Source organism: Primulina eburnea, chromosome 6 (genome assembly GCF_022965805.1).
Source record: "Primulina eburnea isolate SZY01 chromosome 6, ASM2296580v1, whole genome shotgun sequence".
Classification (NCBI taxonomy): domain Eukaryota; kingdom Viridiplantae; phylum Streptophyta; class Magnoliopsida; order Lamiales; family Gesneriaceae; genus Primulina; species Primulina eburnea.
In genome coordinates, this window is record NC_133106.1 from 13,953,025 (window position 1) to 13,961,499 (window position 8,475).

Genomic DNA, 8,475 nt, shown 5'->3' on the forward strand with positions numbered 1-8,475 from the left:
CAACTGATTACGCCAAAGAATCTTGATAATGCCGATCTCCTTATTCCTTAGTACTTTAACCTTGTGATCTAAAATCTGGATTGGTACTTCTTGATAAGTCAAGTTCGGCATCAGATCCAACGCTTCATGTCTGAGAACATGGGAAGGGTTCGAGATGTACTTTCTGAGCATTGAGACGTGAAATACATTGTGGCTCTATCCAAATCCAGCGGTAAGGCTAGACGATATGCTCTTTCTCTTAACCTGTCCAGAATTTCAAATGGGCCTATAAATCTTGGGCTCAGCTTTCCTTTCCTGCCAAATCTCATAATGCCTTTGAGAGGGGCAATTTTTACAAATACATGATCTCCAACTTCAAATTCCAAAGGCCTTCTTCGGTTATCGGCATAACTTTTCTATCTGGTTTGGGCCGTCTTCATTCTATCCTGGATTAAAGTAATCACATCAGCTGTCTGTTGAACCAATTCTGGTCCTAACATCTTTCTTTCACCGACTTCATCCCAATTCAACGGTGACCTACATTTTTTGCCATACAATGCCTCGTATGGTGCCATGCCAATCGTCCCCTGATAAATATTGTTATAAGTAAATTCCGCAAGTGGCAATTTAGAATCCCAACTACCAGGAAAATAAATCGTGCAGGCTCGTAGCATATCTTCAAGAATCTGAATCACCCTCTCTGACTGCCCGTCACTCTGAGGATGATAAGTTGTGCTAAAAGCCAACCTGGTGCCCAAGGCTCTGTGCAAGCTCTTCCAAAATTCGGAAGTAAACCTCGGGTCACGGTTAGATACAATTGACACAAAGATACCATGAAGTCTCACAATCTCAGCTAAATAAGCTTCAGCATACTGGTTCATTGTAAACGTTGTCTTGACTTGAAGAAAATGACCCAACTTGGTAAACTGTCAACAATCACCCAGATGGAGTTGTAACCCTTTGGTGTTCTTGGAATTCCCGTTACGAAGTCCATGGTGATGTGCTCCCACTTCCACTGAGGTATTGGGAGGGATTGCAAAGTTCTAGCAGGTATTTTATGCTCAATCTTTACCTGCTGACATGTTAGACATTGGGATATGAATTTTGCGATATCACTTTTCATACCTGGCCACCAGTAGAGACGTCGGAGATCCTGATACATCTTGTTGCTACCTGGATGTATAGAGTATGGCGCGGTATGAGCCTCTGTCAAAACATCCCGTCGAATGTCATCACCACTGGGAACACATATCCGACCTCTAAACGTTAACAAATCATCAGTGTTCATCGCAAACTCTGCATTTCCTTTCTCTTTAGCTTTAGATCGCAATTTCATCAACTGATTGTCATTAGGTTGCTCCCGTCGTATCCTATCTGTCAACGTAGGTCGAATAACCAAAGCTGAAAGTCTAGCGATGGTCCCTTGCTCAACCATAGCGATCTCGCTCCTCTGAAGATCCAATAGCAACGGCTTCTGAATCAATGAGATCAAAGAAGAAACTGACTTGCGGCTCAAAGCATCTGCAACGACGTTTGCTTTACCTGGGTGGTAGCTAATGGTCACATCTTAATCTTTAACAAGTTCTAACAACCTCCTCTACCGCATATTGAGTTCTTTTTGAGAGAATAGATATTTCAAGCTCTTATGGTGTGTGAAAACTTCACATTTCTCGCCATACAGATAATGCCTCCATATTTTCAATGCAAAGACCACTGCAGACAACTCAAGATCGTGGGTGGGATAATTCTTTTCGTAATCCTTTAACTGGCGAGAAGCATAAGCGATTACTTTCCCACGCTGCATCAGTACAGCTCCAAGTCCCATATTTGACGCATCATTGCAAACAATAAAATCTTCAGTACCACACGGAAGTGCTAGGATAGGGGCTGATGTCAACTTGTCTTTCAACATTTGAAATTCGTGCTGGCAATCGTTTTTCCACTCAAACTTCACCGCTTTCCTCGTCAGATTGGTTAATGGCAGGGCTATTTTTGAAAAATTGGCAATTAAACGTCGATAATAACCTGCCAAACAAAGAAAACTACGCACCTCGGAGACTGTCGTAGGAATAGGCCATTTCTTAATAGCTTCAATCTTCATAGGATCCACAACAATGCCTTCTCTCAAAACGATATGGCCCAGAAATAATACTTGCTCTAACCAGAATTCACACTTTTTCAACTTTGCAACTGATGTTCCCTTAACAACTGCAATACAGTTCTGAGATGCTCGACATGAAGTTCCTGAGTCTTGGAATAAATCAGCGGGCGGGCAGTGGGCGGGCGGCTGCCCGGGAGCGTCTCGGGAAGCGCGCTGAAAGGGCTTGAATTGTTTGGGCCTAGAGTGCAATTTTCTGATTTTTCAAATTTTTGGGTAAAATTGATATTTTTGAAAATTGGTTTAATTTTTATTTTGGAAAATTGATTTTTAGAAAATTAATAATTTTCTTGTGAAATAAATAATTAGAATATGATTTTAATTATTTATGGTAAAAATGAGTTTTTACAAGAAATCAATTACTATTGATTTAATTGAAAATTAAATAAAGGAGTTTATTTAATTTATTAAATCTTTTAATAATTGTGGTGGTTTGTGATAAATTATTAGATATATAATTTATCAATTAATTAAATTGTTTAATTAATTGATGTTAATATTTGATATTAAATGCATGAAGGATGATCGAGAGCCTTGACCAATGTGTTAGGTGTATGTTAGGATATTTTACTGTTTTTATTCATTTTGTTAATATTTGATATTATTAAAGTGGGCCTAGTTTATGGCCCGTTCCCACCCCCATGATATGTATCCCTTATGTGCCATGGCTATTTAAATGTAATTATTAGAAATAGTGGGAGATCAAGACTGGAAGATGGTGGGCCCGATGAACGAGATGAAGACATGTAAAATATTGGAAGCTTTTGTAATAGTTGCAATTGCATCCCTGCATTCACCTAGGTTTGGACCTGGATCCATGTATGGCTCACATGGATCTAATAGTGTTGGCGATCGATCATCCTTATTTATTGTTGAATGTCATATTATGATATATGTGATATATAGTAGTATGCATGTATGTATATTATTAGATAATATAGTTGCATGAATCCGGCAAACATACAAACTCGTGGCACGCGATTTTCAAATTAAAATGATGAGACAATTTTAAATTAAAATCCCTCATTTTGAATATGATTCAAAATTTATATCAAACCGGAAAAGTAAAAATTAAAAGAATTTAATTTTTTCTTGCCTTCTATCAACCGTGGTTGCATGTTGATCGCTACCCGCAGACATTGTCTGGCTCATATTATTGGGGAGGCATGTACGCCGGAAAGCTGTGACTTCCACCGGACATATGATGTGAATTGAGTGGAACTCCCATGACTTCGGCTCATATTATTGGGGGAACTCATGGCGACCGTCTACTACAATTCAATATTGATGGGTCGGTTTGACACGCGAAAATAAACGGCGTCATATTATTGGGTCCTTATTAAACGTGAGGCAAAACACGCGGAGGTTGCATAGGGATGCAATTGGATTCTACCTTTTAGAAATTATAATTGACTGATATTATTCGGGATTATAATTGGCTAATTGGACTCTACGTGCCCACTAAGGAAATACGATTTCCCTTTTTCATCAGAGGGTGGTGGAAATGTCAAAATAATGGGAGGGAGATTTATAAAATAAAAATCCATATTTTATATCTTAAAATTATTTTAAAATAATCAGCAACCATTATTCTGTTTCCATATCAGTATATTTTCGATTTCGTCACGTAATACATTTCTGTTATTAACTAGCTAACCGAATCTAATTTTCAAGACTGGTTGGGAAATTGTTCTGAATTCGGAGAAAATGACATACACACTAATATCAGTCTTGTTGAACTGACAAAGCATGCAAGATGGTAGGACCATAGTGTGCAAAGCTAAAGTGTGATGTGCTCGCTTCTATGTCAAATTGTGGGGACCCGGACGCTAATCATCTTCTTAATCTTATTTTGGGATTTAATTATCAGTTCTGATAAACAGGATCTAAAAATTTTTCTTTTTAAAATGTAAATGCGGAAGGTAATGGAATCTAAATAATATACATCTCAGTATAAAATACATTTCAGTTACTAATTTCAAGTAAATAAACCAAATCTACAGTAAGTCCGGAATCACCACGCTAACTCGTCTTCTCTTATCATCTTCTTGACCCTGATCCAGCCCCACCTGTTGTCATGCACACATACAAAACAAGACAACAGCCGGATAACTCCGGTGAGAATAAATCTCAGTATAAAACATGGTAAACATGCATATACGTAAAGTAAATCATGAAATATTCTATCATGAATAAACATAAAAACAATAGATTTCATAATCTATGAAATCAACTCAAAATAAGCATGCAACACAAAACAGTTAAACATGCTACTCAAATCAAATCATAAAAACATGCTATCATAACTGAAAGAAATAACAATGGGTTTCATAGTCTATGAAACCATATCTATAAACACATGCAGTTCTAGTCAAATCATGTCTAGACTCGACTTACTATAACTCTAGGGATCCCGGTGTGAATAAGACGTCACTGTCTGTCACCTACCCTCCCAATCGGGGTGACGTACGTCTTATTTCTAGACTTCGGTCATATCTGTATCGAATAATCTACAATAGGAAGGTGTCTGCTCCTATGTAACGATACACCGAACGTCTAGAAGTCTGACTATCTGTCAAACTTTCCTATCTCAAATGCAATGTATAACAATCTGTAAACAGAGCATAAATATCTTAAAATGCAATGTATAACAATCTGTATACAAAGCATAATATAGACAATAAAGCTAGTATGTGATTTTTGCTGGGAAACTCAAATAGGATCTTATTTGAGTTGTGTCTTCCCGAATATCACATGAATTATACCTTTGTCGTCCCGGTCTGACGAAGACGATGACCTGTATTCAAATCTGTCCATCTCGAATCTGAAATGACAATATCGAATACATTGTATCAGTGAATAACTCAATATACAATCGGTTCTGATCAATACTCAATTCAGTATACAATCTGATCAATGTCTGAACAAGATATCATCTGAGTCATATCAATAATATCACAATCTACTCGAAATCATATCTGAATCTGATTGATATCAATCTACTGATGTTTCGATGGCATAACAATACAATCTGAATAACCCCGTCAATCTGAACATCACAAATATAATACTGGAACTCATAATCTGTGTCAATACAATTCATAATCTGAATACTAACACAATTCTGATATAGAATCTCAGTCAATATCTTCCAAAAATCATAACAATTACAGAAACAGTCTGTTCTTTAATCTGACTTCAATTCTATAATGTCTACGGTAGCAGAAACATCATATCTGATTCATATTCAATTCTGACAATATCATAAATTTAAATCATGTCTAAACGTAACAAAACTTACGTCCAGTTGTAGCCTGCGTTGATAGGAACACAGTACCGAAGTCGGATTCGAAATCTGACGGACGGATTTCTCGATTCAAAATCTGACGGACGGATTTCTCGATTCTTTTGTTTCTGATTTCTGAAGGAATTCGTGCATCTATATATATATACATATGTATACTCGCACATGCAAGAAGGCAAGTGGCGCGATTTCGTTTTGCATGATTCGCGCTCGAGCGGTCAATCTTTACCGCTCGGGCGCGAAACCTTCTGTCCAAGCTTCGGCAGTTTACACCCTGGCGCTCGGGCGGTCATTTTCTACCGCTCGGGCGCCAGACATTCTGTCCAAAACAAAATCTGGTGGTGCATTGGCGCTCGGGCGGTCTTTTTCTACCGCTCGAGCGCCGAAGGTTCTGTCCAAATTCTTGGCTAACCATGCAACGACGCCCGGCCTCGTCATTTGAGTTCTTATAACCTCAATTATGTCAATTAATCAACGTCTGATTACAATAATTAAATCTCGGGCATTACACAAATTAACTGTAGGGACAGTTTGAGGATATGTTGAATGTTGCTGACATTCGAATAAACATGCAAGAGTTGCATGGTACATGAAACTCGTACAGTGATGCACATCAATTTCAAGGAGCTCATGACTACACGTATGCAAGATGGAGCTTTGGCCCATGAGCATAGTGTACGTATGACTGGGCTTATTGAGGATGTGGTGGGCCTGGAATATGTGATTCCTAACGAGTTACTAGGTAACATGAATTTGTTATCTTTCTCTTCCTCATTTGACGGGGTTATGGTGAACTTCAAGTTTAATAATAAGATATTTGATAGCCTTGAAGAGCTAGTCAATATGCTTATAACTTATGAGATCACCATAAAACATGGAATTGTTGTTTTTCTTATGGCCCTCTCGTCAGACGAAAATGGCCCACAAGGTAAGGGAAAGAAATGTTCTGCCCCTCCCAAGGAAAACAATCCCAATAAGAGGCAAACTCTGAAAGACACTTAAAAGGCCTACAAAGCCCGATAAGTTAGAACATATTTATTTCACTGCATGAAGTCCAGACATAAGAAATTATATGTGCCATAAATGTTTTGGAAATGATAAGTGAATGTCCAAGTAAACATGAATTCAACAACAAACAAAAGAAAGTTAGATGATCCAAATCCCACACAAATATGGCACGCTAGACTGTCACATTTTCCAAAGAAGGATGCACAAACTAGTGGGAGAAGACATGTTTGACTTGTCAGACATAAATTCTCTACTTACTTGTGAGCTCTGTCTAAAAGGAAAAGTGACCAAGACTCCATTCGATGGAAACGTGGAACGTGCGCAAAGTCTATTGGATTTTATCCACACAGACATTTGTGGCCCGCTAAGTGTTAGCACAAAATATGGGCAATCCTACTTCATTACCTTTACTGATGACCATTCGAGGTATGAGTATTTTATTTGATAAAACACAAATCTGAAGCATTTGAAAGGTTCAAAGAATTCAGATCTGAAGTAGAAAAACAGCTAGAAATGAGTATTAAGACACTTGATCTGATCGAAATGGTGAATACTTGAGTGCTGAATTTTTGGGTTATCTAAAAGAGAATGAGATTCTCTCACAGTGGACTCCACCAGCAACACCACAATTGAATGGTGTTTCTGAACGTCGAAATCGAACCTTGTTGGACATGGTTCGATCCATGATGGGATTCACTGAATTGCCTACATCGTTTTGGGGCTTTGCGCTTGAAACTGCGGCAATGTTGTTGAATAATGTTCAAACTAAACCAGTGGATAAAACACCATATGAGATGTGGATGGGGAAACCTCCCAAGTATTCTTACATGAGAATATGAGGATGTCCTGCTTATGTGAAGCAGACAGTGGGAGACAAATTGGATAGTAGATCCACTTTGTGCTACTTTGGAGGATATCCAAAGAATTCTGTTGGATATTATTTCTATCATCCTAGTGAAGCAAAAGTGTTTGTTTCAAGAAATGCCACCTTTTTGAAAAGGGAGTTTCTATTATATAGAAAAGGCAATATGATAGAACTTGAAGAAATTCAAGATACTCCCTCAACTTTAGAAGTTGAACCTAATCCCCTAGAACCAGTAGTTGAAGTACAAGCTCCTACAAGGTCTGATAGGGTTATTAGACCACCTGCAAGATATACGCTTCTTCATAAACAAGGCCCTGATGAGCATTGTGTTGGATGTGATCCAATGAATTTCAAAGAAGCCATATTTGATACTGATTCAACCAAATGGCTTGAAGTCATGCAGTCAGAAATGGACTCTATGTATTCAAACCAAGTATGGACATTGGTGGATCAACCTGAGGGAATTGTTCCCATAGGGTGCAAATGGATCTACAAAAGAAAGCTTGGGACGAATAGGAAGGTAGTGACCTTCAAAGTAAGACTGGTTGCAAAAGGTTATACTCAAAGGCAAGTAGTTGATTATGAGGAAACTTTTTCACCAGTTGTTATGTTTAAGTCCATTAGATTACTACTAGCCATAGCATCATGGTATGACTATGAGATATGGCAAATGAATGTAAAGACTGCATTCCTCAATGGAGACATCAAAGAAGAAATTTATATGTCTCAACCTGAGGGACACACATCAGTAGGAAGTGAGCATAATGTATGCAAACTTCAGAGATCAATATATGATCTCAAGCAGGAGTCAAGGAGTTGGAACCTCAGATTTGACAGCACTATCAAAGAGTTTGATTTTGCTAAGAATCTTGAGGAACCGTGTGTGTACAAGAAATTTAGTGGGAGTGCAGTGACATTCCTATTACTTTATGTTGATGATATCCTGCTCATTGGGAATGATGTAGGATTACTGCAATCAACTAAAGTATGGTTAGCAAGTAAATTCTCCATGAAAGACATGGGTGAAGCATCCTATGTACTGAGAATACAAATCTATAGAGATAGATCAAAAGGATGCTAGGGGTAACCCAAGCGATTTATATCGATATCATTCTAAATAGATTCTCTATGGAAGAGTCCAAGAGAGGATACTTACCAATG